Source organism: Pieris napi, chromosome 24, assembly GCF_905475465.1.
Source record: "Pieris napi chromosome 24, ilPieNapi1.2, whole genome shotgun sequence".
NCBI classification, from domain to species: domain Eukaryota; kingdom Metazoa; phylum Arthropoda; class Insecta; order Lepidoptera; family Pieridae; genus Pieris; species Pieris napi.
Genome location: NC_062257.1, coordinates 4138221 through 4153691, shown reverse-complemented (window position 1 = coordinate 4153691; position 15471 = coordinate 4138221). Strand labels below are relative to the sequence as shown.

The window sequence follows — 15471 nt, the reverse complement described above, 5'->3', positions numbered from 1 at the left end:
ATTTTATATAAAACGTAATAACAATATTTCAGATAATATTTATGCCAGAGTTTAAAAAACATAACCTATGTGTGTAAATAATCAAAGCAAAGAAATCTTCCCGAACAATCCCGAATCATTGAACTCTGCAAAGTTCAATTGCCGATTGTGCCCCGTCTGGGTCTATTCGGTTTTGGATATTGCGTAAGTTCGAACGTCTGGCCGATAACCTCTTGTCTGAGGTCGTAGACTTACAAGTGTAGGTCATGAAAACTCTAGTCTATGCGCAATAAAACCTACATGGAAGGTAACCTTTTTCGTAATTTAAAATTCAATCTCAAGTTCCATATTTGAATTCTTGTTTTATATTCAGACCGGAAGTTCATTACAATTTTTGTTTATATCGAAAACTCCTTCGTCTATGGATCTTTGAGTTGTACAAAATCCATTAAAAAGAAATTTGACACTTCGATGTAGGTTCTTGGACGTAGCTATGGTTGAACATAGACAAAAAAGACACACCGAATGGTGATCATTTTTGACGTATAAAATATATAATTTAGTTTACATTTGCTACATTTGGCGCTTGAATGCAATTTACACAGATAAAAATCAGAACGATTACACTACAATACAATATTGCAGATAACCTTTTTCTACCTTTTGTTTTGACTGATAAGACGAACATTGCATTCGATATTTGAGGTCATTGTTGTTGTGCATTGAACCATATTTTTACATATGATAAATGACGTCACACTACAAAACATGTTATTGTATGCTATCAAAAACAACTTAAAAGAAACTCGCATCGCAGTTTTCTACCGTAATAAGTTGTGAGATCCATGTAACACCAAATCGGTTAATTTAATGGACGTTCTGTTTTAAGGTATTACGTAATTAGCTAACCTAACAACATATACAGACCATATCATTATTAAAAATCTTATATATTTTAATATATGTATAAAAGTACATGTGCATTTGAAATAAATATAGTTTAAAAAAACTAAGCGCTCTGTGCCATATTTTTCGTCTATCGAGCAACCCACGCTTTTTCACAATAAAACCAGTATTTTTTATTCATACCATTTTCAGCCTAAATTAGGAATTATTTTTCACTTTTTAGTTTGATGTGCTTTAAAAGCGTGTTTTATAGTTTTGTTTAACTATATTTATTCTCCACTTTTTAGTCTTAGCAGCAATAGATACGTGTTGTCTCAATTTAATCGTATTGAGAAAAGGGAAGAATCGAGAAACTTTGACTCGTCATAATTCTTAATAATTAGGTATTATTATATTATCCACCACGTCTTTACAGAGTGGTCAAAATTAAATTGTTTGCAGAACTATTAATTATTAATATTAGTACTATTTATTCAATCAGTATTCCAAATTATTTGAAAACGTTAACAAAATTTACATGCAATACAAAATACGAAAATTATTCGCGTTCCGTCTATTTTATATTTATACTAAATTTATGTCTGTGTGTAGGTTCATTGACACACAGATTACTGCATATAGTGACCGTAGAGGTTTTATTTATAGATGTAGGCTTCTACTGGAAAAACAACAATCCATCTATACCGGCTTTGTATAAAAATACCTGTCTGTCGTTTGAACTAAAACATTTAAAGAAACAAGGGGTAGCCATACTTAGAGTCGACATTTAATTCTAATCCTAATTTAAAGCCAGATTCGTCTTAAGCCTTTTAATCGTTAGCTATTTAATAGTAAAAGCTAGCTATTTAATAGTTGTGTTCCGATGTTCTATTCTTTATTTTTGGAAATAAATACAACCTATTTTACTAAAGGACAAAGCTTTGTACTAATGAATTGTTTAAAATTAAAATCATTCCCATAAAAAAATCAATGGTGCTACCTTTTTAGGTCTGGGCCTCATATCTGTATCTTTTTTATGATCATTTGTTAATCTAATAGGCAAGTAGGTGATCACTTTTTGGGTCTAAGACAAGCCGGTTACCTCACGATGTTTTCCTTCAACGGTCGAGCGAATGTTAAATGCGCACATAGAAAGTCCATTGGTGCACACTGCACAGCCGGGGATCGAACCTACGACCTCAGGGATGAGAGACACTGAAACCAACACTGCTCAAAAAAATCATTGCCATAGCGTTTATTTAAAGAATACATCTTTATATTATCGATTTAAACTGCAGGTGTTTAAATAATACGTCCTTTAATAAAAAATGTCCCCTACCCCAATACTCTACAAAAAACAAGCCTGAAGGTACTATTATTATGTTCAAGATCGGCTACCGACCTGTGGAAGGTCGTTCGTGGGGTGAACACTCTCGGGGTGCGCAGGTCGTTTATATATTTGTGCTTGAATTAAGGTTTTTATGATAATAAAAACCTCTTGATAATTAAAATCTGCGGAAAATAAATGTGAGCGATCGTCGCCATGTTTTTTCATGCACCATTTGATTCAACTTTTTTTTAAAGATTTTAATTGAAGTTGGCGCGTGGTGACCCCAGAGCTGGTGCTTTCCTGGCGTAAATTAGTGTCGCAACTCGCAATACAGCGAGGAATGCCAGCGTTACACTGCCACAGGGTCCAAACTTAACAAATTTACTTTTTATTTAACAATTTTTAATTATTACTATATATGTTAAGAATATTATAAATACTGTATTTGTATGTTGCAAATATATAAATATCGTTATTTAAACAAGAACATCGAGAGAACCACAAAATCGTTCCAACGAAATTCTTGATACATGACCGTGTTTCGGCGAATATATTTAACTATGATGTAACGTCCCTTTAACTGAAGACACTTAAAATAGATTTCACGTTGGCGATCATCTCATATAACACGAAATATAAGGAAATTATGCTAAAATAAAGTCAAACGCAGAGAATTTCTTCATAGATACTCTAAGCGCCCGAGGTCCTTCTTTAGGCGCGTTATGAAAAATTGATGAGAGTGAAATTTAATGATGCGCGCGCACCGTGACACAAAATTAACAGAATGAAGTTGCCCACGGACGATGCTACGGCATTATATAATAGAATTTATGTTACACTTAATGTAAGAGAATAATAATAAATATTTATTTATTTAATTTTTCACATGTAAACTGAACTTTATTGACTATAATGGCTCCTTTTCCAGTATTTGATTATTTAATTGTAATTAATTAAAAAAACTATTTTTAATAATGCCAAAGAAGTATAACTTCTTACGCGCGTACATAAGTAAACGCACCCTTTTTTTATGGACAAAACGAACCATGGATGGATCAAAAGGCAAACCTAAACGCGATGGGAGGACCTTACCACAACTGGCCTATATCGGCTCCAGTAACTTATAATTTGATATATCTCATATGTATGTATTACTAATAAAATGTTTGTATTTATCTGTTTCTATAATCATATTGTTCATTTTAGTAGCAAATTAAAGGCTAGAACGGGGGTCAAACGGGCAGGAGGCTCATCTGATGTTAAGTAATAAACCGATGGGCAATACTCACGGGTTTGTGAGTACGTTGCCGGCCTTTTAAGAATTGGTATTGGTCTTGAAGGACCCTGTCCTAATTTGACGTGTATTAACTGAAATGTCTAATTATCTAAGCTAAAGGATATCGCCAACTATGACATCCATACGTCAAAATCCGAGAGTTGACATATGGGAGTCATAAACAAACAGAGATTTTTTTCTCTATGTTTGTTTAATCTGTGTTTTTTTTTAAAAATGGTCGACTCTGAAAGACACTTAGATTTGTATGCACTGAATTCTTGAACTATCAGAATACTATATTATACTAGCCGATCCGGCAAACGTCGTTTTGCCATGTATATCATTTATAATAAAAAAATAGGGGTTGATCGTAGAGGGTTGAAAATTAGGGGTTGTATGTATTTTTTAATTTTGTAACATAAAAAAAATAAAAAATAAAATTTTATCTATAAATAAAAAAATAAAAATTAGGGGTGGACTACCCTTAACATCTGGCGGGCTGATTTGTGAATCTAAACCATTCCCAGATCCCCTTGAACACACACAAAAAATTTCATCAAAATCGGTCCAGTCGTTTAGGAGGAGTTCAGTCACATACACACGCACACAAGAAATATATATATTAAGATTAACCGATGGACTCTCACTGCCAGAAGACTAGCAAGTGCCGGCCTTTTAAGAATTGGTACGCTCTTTGAAGGACCCTAAGTCAGTTCGGAAATACTTCTGTGGGTAGCAGGTTCCACATAGTAGTGGTGCGCGGCAAAAACTTCCTTAGAAAACGCTCAGTTGTGGAACGACGGACATCGAGGTGATACGGGAACTATGTAGCTGTGTTGTGTTAAATGTATTAAATAATCGGAGAAGAGGATAAGGCTCTGCTGTTACCGCATCCCGCCTAAGGCGATTGTTGGTGGCGCCTTGGGGTTTTAGTGGGTATGCACATTCTCGAGTAGGGTATGCGCAATGCATTTCCCCAAGTAAAAAAAAATGTGTGCGTGTACTAGGTGTACACACGTAAGTGAAACTTCTTTATGACCTTATTTTTCGAAAAATGATCTACTATATGCAACTTTACAGAAATTGGTTAAATAAAGTTAAATTAGATAAAGTTTAACAAAAGGCTTTTATTATCATAGACATGAATACAAATACAATTATTTCATTTTAACTTATTACTGTACTACTATGTAGTACTAAGATTATTACAGAATTTCATTAATTGTAATAGAATTATTAGTATTACTATCATTGTTATCGTTATTATATATTTTTGTTACTAATGGCTTCGAATCTCTTCGGATCAACTGTGGTAGGGACAAGAAAAAAATGGCGCGTAACCGAAAAATGTGACAAATGTGTGTAAAATTTTTTCCAACGCCGATAAAGATGTTTGACTTCAAAAAGCAACATGGCGCGTAACCTGCTACAAAATTTCTCCCATACGTCGATAAAGAAGTTTCAGTTCAAAAGATGGCGCGTAACGGAAAAATGTGACGCGTAACGCAAAAATGTTACACTAAATTTTTTTCCAACCCCGATAAAGAAGTTTCACTTAAAAAACAAAAATGTGCGTGTACTAGTGTACACACGTTAGAAGTGAAACTTCTTTATGACCTTATTTTTCGAACTTTATCTATATGCAACTTTACAGAAATTGGTTAAATAAAGTTAAATTAGATAAAGTTTAACAAAAGGCTTTTAATATCACAGACTTGAATACAAATAATACAATTATTTCATTTTACCTTATTACCACTAAGATTATTACAGAATTTCATAAATTGTAATAGAATTTTTAGTATCATTGTTATCGTTATTATACATTTTTGTCATTAATGGTTTAGAATCTCTTTGAATCAACCCTGGTAGGGACAAGAAAAAGACGCGCGTAACGGTCAAATGTGACGCGTAACGGTCAAATGTGACGCGTAACGGTCAAATGTGACGCGTAACCGAAACATGTGACACGTAACCGAAAAATGTTACACTAAATTTTTTTCCAACCCCGATAAAGAAGTTTCACTTAAAAAAAAATGTATTAAATAAATCTCTCAATAAAAAACATCTTACGACCTCGGAAGCAAGGTTTTATTATGTTCGCCGGTTGCCGGCCGGCAGCTGTACATACCTCGTGACGTGAATCCCACGTAACATTGAAACCGACCTTGCAGTCTGTTGCCGAGTTAACGCTTTCATATCTCATTAGAACAATTATGACGTGTATGAAATCTAATTACAACCCTTTAACAAACTGAATCAACGAAGGATTAACGCTTCGCTGCAAGAAAAATTTTGATTGATGAAACAACACTGAAGTATTTCTGAATCAATTCGATTTAGGGTCCTTCAAGAAAGCGTACCAATTCTTGAAAGGCCGGTAACGCATTTGCGAGCCTTCTGGCAATGCAATGTGAGTGTCAAAACAATTGAATACATCACGTGACGTCATTCATCTCGATAATGTCAGTACGAGTTAGGGATACGATGCGGACACGTAATGCCTGTACAGTGGAAAATTAAGGGAATGTAGAGAAGCAGCAGCAGTATGGTCATCGCAGCCTCAATCATCATAGATATGTGTAGACAACTCATATGGAATCATCAACATATGGAAAGGATCCTGGGGAAGAAGGAGTAGAGGGCGCCCTAAAAGAAAAGAAGATAAGAAGCGTGGAAGCGAAAGGAGAAAGCCATGCTTTGAGGTTTGAGGCTTTGAGGCTTTTACCCGTGAGGGGGTATCCATGGTACTGAAGGATGAGTATGACAGTGAGGATATCGAGTAACAAGGAAGAAAAAATTAACAGTATATTCAACATTTGTAAAGATTTCCAATATTATTATTAAGTTTCTACCAAATTTATCTACATTTTTTTTTCGTAAAGCGCATTTATTTATTTTTCGCGCGTAATAACAATGCTGTCATCGCGTTCCTTACGTAATCTGTTGTGCGAATTGCGATAAAATACTGACATCATAGATCTAGTATTCGCAAAAAAAGATTCGTCGACGTTATTCAAATGGAGACTAGTTGGGGCAGGTCATGTGGTTTTAGCGGCAGTCTAGATTATAAATAGGAATTTTTGTTACACAGATTATATCTACATTTTTCAAGCGATATGTAATCAGAGTTGTTCGGATTAAAGCAGCTGAGTTTCTCAGTCGCACCGCCGTATGCGCAATGCATTTCCCCAAGTAAAAAAAAAAGGGTGCGTGTACTTATGTACGCGCGTAAGAAGTTATACTTCTTTGGCATTATTAAAAATAGTTTTTGATTGAAAAGACTGGAAAAGGAGTCATTATAGTCAATAAGGTTCAGTTTACATTTGAAAAATTAAATAAATAAATATTTATTATTATTCTCTTACATTAAGTGTAACATAAATTCTATTATTATTTGAATGTTGTTTTTAAATTATGTCCAAAGCCGTAGCATCTTCCGTGGGCAACTTCATTCTGTTAATTTTGTGTCACGGTGCGCGCGCATCGTAAAATTTCACTCTCATCAATTTTTCATAACGCGCCTAAAGAAGTATAACTTCAAAAAAAAGCTGAGTTTCTTTTTTTTCATCGGACGTCGTGGCAGAAATTTCACCAGTATCACCTCGACGTCCGTCGTTCCAGAACTAAGCGTTTTTAAAGTTTTTGCCGCGCACCACCACTATGTGGAACCAGTTGCCCACTGAAGTATTTCCGAACCAATTCGACTTAGAGTCCTTCAAGAAAGGAGCGTGCCAATTCTTCAAAGGCCGGCAACACTCGCAAGCCCTCTGTCATGTCCATGGGCGGCGGTATCATTTAACATCAGATGAGCCTCCTGCCCGGCCTATAAAAAAAAGCAAAAATAGTAATATTGTGAACTGTTAGTAATTAATAAAAATATATTAATTAAAATTTAAGTGTTTTTGAGCATATACTAAAACATAGTGTGGAAATCAGAACGTAACAATGAAAAATCACGTTTATTGTTAAAAAATAATGAATTCATAGTATATGTATTATGTATGTAATTCTAAATAATCTAATTAGCAGGATTGCGTCATATTATACATTGTAATAGAGAAACGAATATTAATCCTATTAAGGCTATTTTTAATTTAATCCAACAATTCCGAGCGTATGTCAATCCTTAACTTCAGTGTCTTAAGTATCAAAAAGATTGACAAAATACGATGTGACTGTGACTTGTCTTTAAAAAAAAAAATTATAAAATTTAATATTATAAAATATATTATAAATTTAAAGCCGTGTGTCAAACAGAATGAGCTCGGCTGTCCACCAATGGACTTTATTTCTATGTCCTATTCAAGATTCGCTCGATCGGTGAAGGAAAACATCGTGAGGAAACCGGCTTGCCTTAGACCCAAAAAGTCGACGGTGTGTCAGGGGCAGAAGGCTGATCACCAACATGCGTATTAGATTGACAAATGATCATGAAACAGATACACTGATTTATTTATTGAAGTGAAACTTCTTTATCGGGGTTGGAAAAAAATTTAGTGTAACATTTTTTCGTTACGCGTCACATTTTCCGTTACGCGCCATCTTTTTGAAGTGAAACTTCTTTATCGACGTATGGGTGAAATTTTGTAGCAAATCGTCACGTTTTTCGGTTACGCGCCATGTTGCTTTTTGAAGTCAAACTTCTTTATCGGCGTTGGAAAAATTACCGTCACATTTTTCGGTTACGCGCCATCTTTTTCTTGTCCCTACCACGGTTGATCCGACGAGATTAAAAGGCATTAATAACAAAAATATATAATAACGATAACAATGATAGTAATAATTACAATTAATGAAATTCTGTAATAATATTATAGTAGATCATTTTTCGAAAAATAAGGTCATAAAGAAGTTTCACTTCTTACGTGTGTACACCTAGTACATGCACATATTTTTTATTATTAAACAGATTAGTAGGTTATTTTTCATTTTATTAAATAGCTTATTTAGGTAATAAACCAGCTGCAATCATCTTTTGACAGAACTAATTTTACTCTTGTCAAGTACGTCAAAATCACTATTTAAATATAGATTTTCGTTTGACATTCGTACTATTGTCCGGGCATAGAGGGTACAGCGACCTTCTATAATACATCAACCTGTAGCAACTACCGGTTAGATATTAATGATTTAAGGCTTTTAATGCAGTACTCAGAGTTGTTCATTAGTTTATCTGTGATTAGTAGCTGAGCTGTATTACACATTAGCGAAATCAGCGCTAATGAGAGAAATTAAACACACATTTAATATTGAAATTTGTAGGGCAAAATTATTTCGTAGTAGTTTTTTTAATATAATTATTTAAATCACTCCCCTTTTACACTTCACTTTTCTGTATCTGTCAAATTTATACCCTGTGATTAAAAGTGACAAATGACATAAAGTTTGGCTCAAACGGTGCAGACAGGCTGATTTAGCTTTTATAAAGTAAAGTAAAGTAAAAAATTAGGTAATCATATAGGTAACATAATGTAAACTTATGCCTCGTCAGTAAAGAAATACATATTAATGCTTCAAATTTTACATTTACTGTCAGTTCTCAAATCAAGGGCGTAGAACGGAAGAGAACTGGCAATAAACTCTCCGCCACTCTTTTTAATCGCCATTTTTTTTACACAACGTTTGTAAGGAGCTGCTACCATTACACCATGTTCCACATGACATATCAAGTAATTAATAATAACATAAATTAAAAAAAAAACAAAGACTTGTCCTCTATCAGCAGGAGGCATGGTGAAATAGGAGCATGCACTTACATTCTCGTGGGAACAACACGCAAACACATAGTCGAAATATATATAAGGGATATTATTCTTTAAGACTTGACCAAATGTGACTGCATCGGCAAAAATGTGGTAGGAATATTTTAAAATGCGCGCGTAAATAAATTGTTAATGAGTAATAACTCATTAGGGTAGTGACTTTACATCGACCTATAGGTTATTCCACCTTCGGAACAAAAACGTTCATCAATTATTCTCAGAAATTCAACGGTTTTTTATGTCTTCGTAATTTATGTTTTAAGCTTTGATTATACCTATTCCTACAGACCGCCACTGGTCAAAATAATAGAGTGCAACTGTTAGGTGTCATCTGTCACGCAGTCTGTCAATAATTGTCATTGTCATGTGACAGTTAATTCGCACAGATTAATGTATTTTTGGCTAACTTTTATCGTTAACCTTATATATTTTAATTTAAAATTCACATAAATATATTGAAGGACTCGTCACTAGCACATTATTTTTTTAGCATCATTCTCTACTATTTCTATAATGCCTAGATTTGATCGAGGTTATAACGTTTGAAGCATCCAATTGTCAACTTAAACTTAAAAATGGCTTGAACTCTTCGTGTATATACGGTGTAAGTTAAATGAAATAGAAAACAATGACGTATGTATGCATATTATGTGTTTTGGTGTGCATAATTAATGTAACACTTTCTATACGCTGTCTGCATACACCTGCGAAATTGTAACGGAATTACAGCAAGAGAAAGAGAAAGTTGCATTCTCCGTTTTAAAAAGCTATCTTAGTATGTATATAGTACGTTTGAATGAAACGGACCTAGTTTTAGCAGATTCGAACTGTCACTTAATGCGTGATATTAGCAACGAGTTGATTTCAAGTTCGCGATCCGTAGCTGTCTTCACACTATGCGTTTAGCAAGTTAGAATCATTTGAATTGGAACGAGGTATATTATTGCGACATGGGCCACAGTTGGAAGTTCTTAATCTGTGGTCTACTTCATAAACTTCACTTGACTTTTCGTCTCTTTCACTCAAGTAGTGTTTAGCTGTGATGGAAAGGGACAGATGTGTTCAATACTGATTTTATAATTTTAACAATTACTAGGCTCAGACTTATTATACTTAATATCTAATGTGTTTAAACATTAAAATCAAGTCTTCAAATTAGTTGGTTAACATTTGTCTTGCATTTTTAAATACTAATAAAACTTTTTAATATGTGTCCCTTGGGGCCCACAGGGAGGGCAATTTCATTGTTAAGGGCTATTCGAAAAATTATTTAGAATTCTGATTTCAGTTTTTCATTATGCTTTGAAAAATTACTGATAGTGTTTTGTTTCGTTCACAATTTCCTAGTAATTTAAGTAACTTAAGTGAACAATTAAATCTGTTTATATATTATATAAGTATATATCCAAAAATAACGGCTTTACATTTATGCAAAGAAATTAATACGATAATGTTTAATCAAGGTTCTGTCCGAAATTATGTCAACTTCATTGCTATTTATTGGCGCTTTCCTAGTGTGTTGTGCGTTTCATTTTGAAACTAGGTCAGTGTGTCATGGCGGCAGCGAACGTCGCGCGACATGGGCGCCATCTTTACATTTGTAATTCAACGCATTAACATTTTTAAATAACGTTTATTAGTAATTATAACAATCAAATAAACAGTATTTACAATTTTCTTAGCCTATATATTAACAATAAATATAATTAAAAACGAAATTAAAACAAAGTTAAAAAGTTTAGTCTCTGTGGTAGATGTTACTTTCTTCAATTATTAATTGAATATAACGTATTTAATTATTCATAATTAAGATTTAAAATACTTTCAAGAACGTTAATTTCGCTTTCGTAAGTGAATAAAAAAACCGTATTACACAGTAAAAGAGGGTGTTTAGTTACAAAAGAAAGCGCAGTAATATGCATATTAGGTACTTGGCATAATAATTTCTACATAACACTTATAATTTTATACTTTAACAACTGTTGCACAAGATAAGATACTTTCCGTTTCAGCACAGGATTGATAGTGTATAAATTGTTGAATCGATCGTGAAAAGTTTAGAATTTTGGTTAAATAAAATGTGTATATTATAATATTTTTTCTGTTATTTATAACAGATAAGGAATAGAGATTTTATATTAGAAAGTCTTTAGGAACTTTTTATTAAAACGTTATTGAGTTATTAACTTTTACTTTCACCACAAAGTTTGCGATAATCACGACTGAAAAGGATGAAAGTGTCTTAATACATATGAATAGAACTTGTGAATCCATGGTTAGTAAACGAAAAGACGAGCTCAGTAATACAAAAACAATAGACAGTAGAATATGTTTACTTTTTTTTATAGAACAGGGGGCAAACTGGCAGGAGGGTAACCTGATGTTAAGTGATACCGCCGCCCATGTACTCTCAATGCCAGGGGGCTCGCGAGTGCGTTGCCAGCCTTTTAAGAATTGTTACGCTCTTTTCTTGAAGGACCCTAAGTCGAATTGGTTCGGAAATACTTTAGTGGGCAGCTGGTTCCACATAGCGCAGAAAAAACTGTCTTGAAAACGCTCTGTTGTGGAATGGCGGACGTCGAGGTGATATAGGTGGAATTTCGTATTCTGCCTTGACGATGATGAAACTCAGCTGCAGGGATTAATCCGAAATCTCCTCTGAATACTCACCATGCGGTAGAAGATGCAGAGTGACTTTAATAATATTTATTAATTTTAAATGGGGGGAATATGAAGCCATCTCATCTTAGGGGTTCGAACCCCGACTTATAGCAAAGGATTTTCTGGTTATGTGCCCATTTAACACTTGGTGGTAACACATCAGGTGTAGGCTGATCACAGGACAAGGATGTCTATTGGAAGCAAATGAGGCCCAGACCTAAAAGGTTGTAGCGCCATTGAGTTTCTTCTAAATAACGTGTAACCGCGACGCACAGCTTGTAATAACTTTTACATTACCATTACCTTGTAATAAAACAATCTCTGCGCTGGTTTTTTGGCAATTGTGAAATTTATAGAGGTTTCGCCTCTCACCGCCATTATGAAAAGTGAAACTTCGCCGCCATTTTGTTCCGGTTTCAAAGCATACATCTAAGTGTTGTGTTTGACAGTGACGTAATAAAAAACTTTAGAGGTGTCAAGGGACACCCGGATGGAACGAAATTCCTTTCGATTAATTTATATGTTAATTGGTATCATAACAGTATAATAGATTTTCTCGACACCAATCTTACGACGAAAAAAAAGCCAACATCACGAGGTGTTCCCAGGCGGTCACCCATCCAAGTACTGACCTCGCCCGACGTTGCTTAACTTCGGTGATCGGACGAGAACCGGTGTATTACAATAGCAAATAGCAAAAAAGTGTCGTGACAACTTTTCGTAAGAATTTTTTCCGTCTAGTTCCGTTTTTCACAACGCGCGATAAGGAACTTCGTTCCAAAATTAAATAAATCAATGGCGCTACAACCATTTTAGTTCTGGGCCTCAGATTTCTGTATCTGATTCATGATCTTTTTGTATAATAGGCAAGTAGGTGATCAGCCTCCTGTGCCTGACACACGCCGTCGACTTTTGGTCTAAGGCAAGCCGGTTTCCTCACGGTATCCTTCACCGTTCGAGCGAATGTTAAATGCGCACATAGAAAGTCCATTGGTGCACAGCCGGGGATCGAACCCACGACCTCAGGGATGAGAGTGGCACGCTGAAGCCACTAGGCCAACACTGCTCTGACACTGACGTAATATATAAATTAATGTTAATTTATATTAACTTTAATCAGAATTTTATTTTCAATTGTTTATTGCTACTGAAGAGTTTAATCTAAGTATGGCAATAGATTATTTATATTTACAAGGCGGTATTACGTGTTAATTATCGTGATTGTTTATCGATAAATAATTGACAGAAGTTCGATTTAGTTTTTAGTATCATAATACTTTGCCTTATAGTCATATGGTGGAATTCTTGCTGATACACTTTTCTTTCCACTTTAGCAGCTTTTGAAGGAGCTACAGCGTTTGCTGAAGCTGCTCTTTTAAGCCCTGGAGCTGCTACTGTAGTACTATCTAGGTCTACTATCCAGGTCTATTTTCTTTAGCCCCTGGCTGCTTTGGAATGCGAGACATCTTTAATTTTATAGACCATAACTAACCTCTTTCGTTTTCACAACACAAACTCTATCATAATACTAATTTTATTTGTTTATCAGGAAAAGAAAAGATCACATAACATAGCAGAAAAATGACACGAAAGTAAGACTGAGAATCGGCTACTATATATCTTTCAAATCCCTAAGTGATAAGGGGTGTCCACCCCAAAAAAAAGGGTTATTAAAAAAATGTTTTTTATTTCTTTATGATATAGCACACAAAAATACATAGGTACAACCTTTAATTTTCACCCTCTACGATCGACCCCTATTTTTATTATTGCAGATAGTTATTTTAATTAAACTAAAAAAAAGTTTCCTAGAAATAATATATATGGCAAAACAAACGTTTGCCGGGTCAGCTAGTATATATGTAACATTTAAACATATAGATTTGAATAATAATATGATTGGACAATTCACACCAATTGACCTAGTCCCATGCTAAGCTGGTGAAGCTTGTGTTATGGGTACTAGGCAACGGATATACATACATATTATAGATAGACATATAAATACATATTTAAACACCCAAGACCTAAGCACAACACCAAATGCTCATCACATCGATGTTTGTCTCAGCCGGGGATCGAACCCGGGACCCATGGATTCGCAGTCAGGGGTCAACCAATAGACCAATGAGCCGTTGTTACATTGGTATTTTTAAGTGCATTGTTCCTTGCGGTGTGGCAGTAGAATGTAGGCAATTGTGACAAGGACACGCCCGTACCCCACCTAGTTTCTAACGTTTCGTAATTCGCCACTACTTCGCACCTAAAGGCCGATTTACATTATCTTAGTGTTTAGGAGAGTGCTTTAGGATAGTACTTTAGTTGAAACATGTAAACGCTACTTGCTTTAGTAAACGCTACGCTAAAGAACTTGCCTTTCAAGTTGTACTAAAGCACTCTCCTAAACACTAAGATAATGTAAATCGGCCTTAACAGATTCACTCTTAGTAGATTTACTGTTAAATCTGTTCGTCATCGAAAAAGAGTGTCGGAGAGTTTATTACTTTCTTCAAATCTACGTTTTTAATTTATTTTATCATTATTGACGTGACAACGTCTTATAAATTGATGGAGCCGGCTGCACGCACGAAAAAACATGACTCATGCGGCGTTACCTCGCTCTGAGGCGTTCCATTTAAGGCTTGAAGTGCAAGCGACAGCGCGAAGCGACAGAGAGGCATAATCAGACTCCGCGCTCTTCAGCGTTCGACATCTGTCTCTCTCCTACTTGAGTGAGCCATTCGTGGCGTTGGCACGTTCTACTATCGTCAGTAAACCGACTTCACAGACAACCGATTTTATTACTTAAGATGTCATGTGAAACATGGTGTAATGGTTGGAGCTCCTTACAAACGTTTTGTAAAACAAAAAACTTGGCGTTTGAAAAGAGTGGCGGAGTTTATTGCCAGTTCTCTTCCCTTCTACGCCCTTGATTTGAGAACTGGCAGTAAATGTAAAATTAGAAGCATTTAATATTTCTTTTTTGACGTTCATAGGTGTACATTGTGTTCCCTATACGAATAAATGATTTTTGACTTTGGATGTCGAGGCAGAATACGAAATTTCATCCGTATCACGACGTCCGTCGTTCCACAACTGAGCGTTTTTCAAGGCAGTTTTTGCCGCGCACCACCACTATGTGGAACCAGTTGCCCACTGAAGTATTTCCGAACCAATTCGACTTAGGGTCCTTCAAGAAAAGAGCGTACCAATTCTTCTGCCGGCAACGCACTCGCGAGCCCTCTGGCATTGAGTGTCCATGGGCCGAGTGAGCCTCCTGCCCGTTTGCCCCCTTTTCTATAAAAAAAACATCAAGAGCACGTCAAATAGACATAGGATTGACGTTTACGTCATTCAAGGAGGTTTTCCTTCCTTCTACAGTCTATGGATATACTTCATGGACGCTACTTGCAAATCTCAGTTTCCGCTTAACAAAAAACGGGATGCATCGATAATTGAATGTATCACGCGAAATAGATAAGGGAAACAACAAGGTTGTATTGCAATAGAAATGATACGACCTTCTTGCGAGGTGAGCCGCTAATTCAAGGCGAAATAACATCGGATAATCAGTC

General features: G+C 35.2%; 2 protein-coding genes across 3 annotated transcripts in view; one reads left to right on the top strand and one right to left on the bottom strand.

The window, feature by feature from the left end:
- Positions 1 to 15471, top strand: part of LOC125061664 (flap endonuclease GEN) — a 102490-nt gene that overhangs the window by 18832 nt on the left and 68187 nt on the right. The gene's annotated exons all lie outside the window — the stretch shown is intronic.
- The window catches only part of LOC125061666 (zinc finger protein 395), a 65861-nt gene that overhangs the window by 26675 nt on the left and 23715 nt on the right, over positions 1 to 15471 (bottom strand). The gene's annotated exons all lie outside the window — the stretch shown is intronic.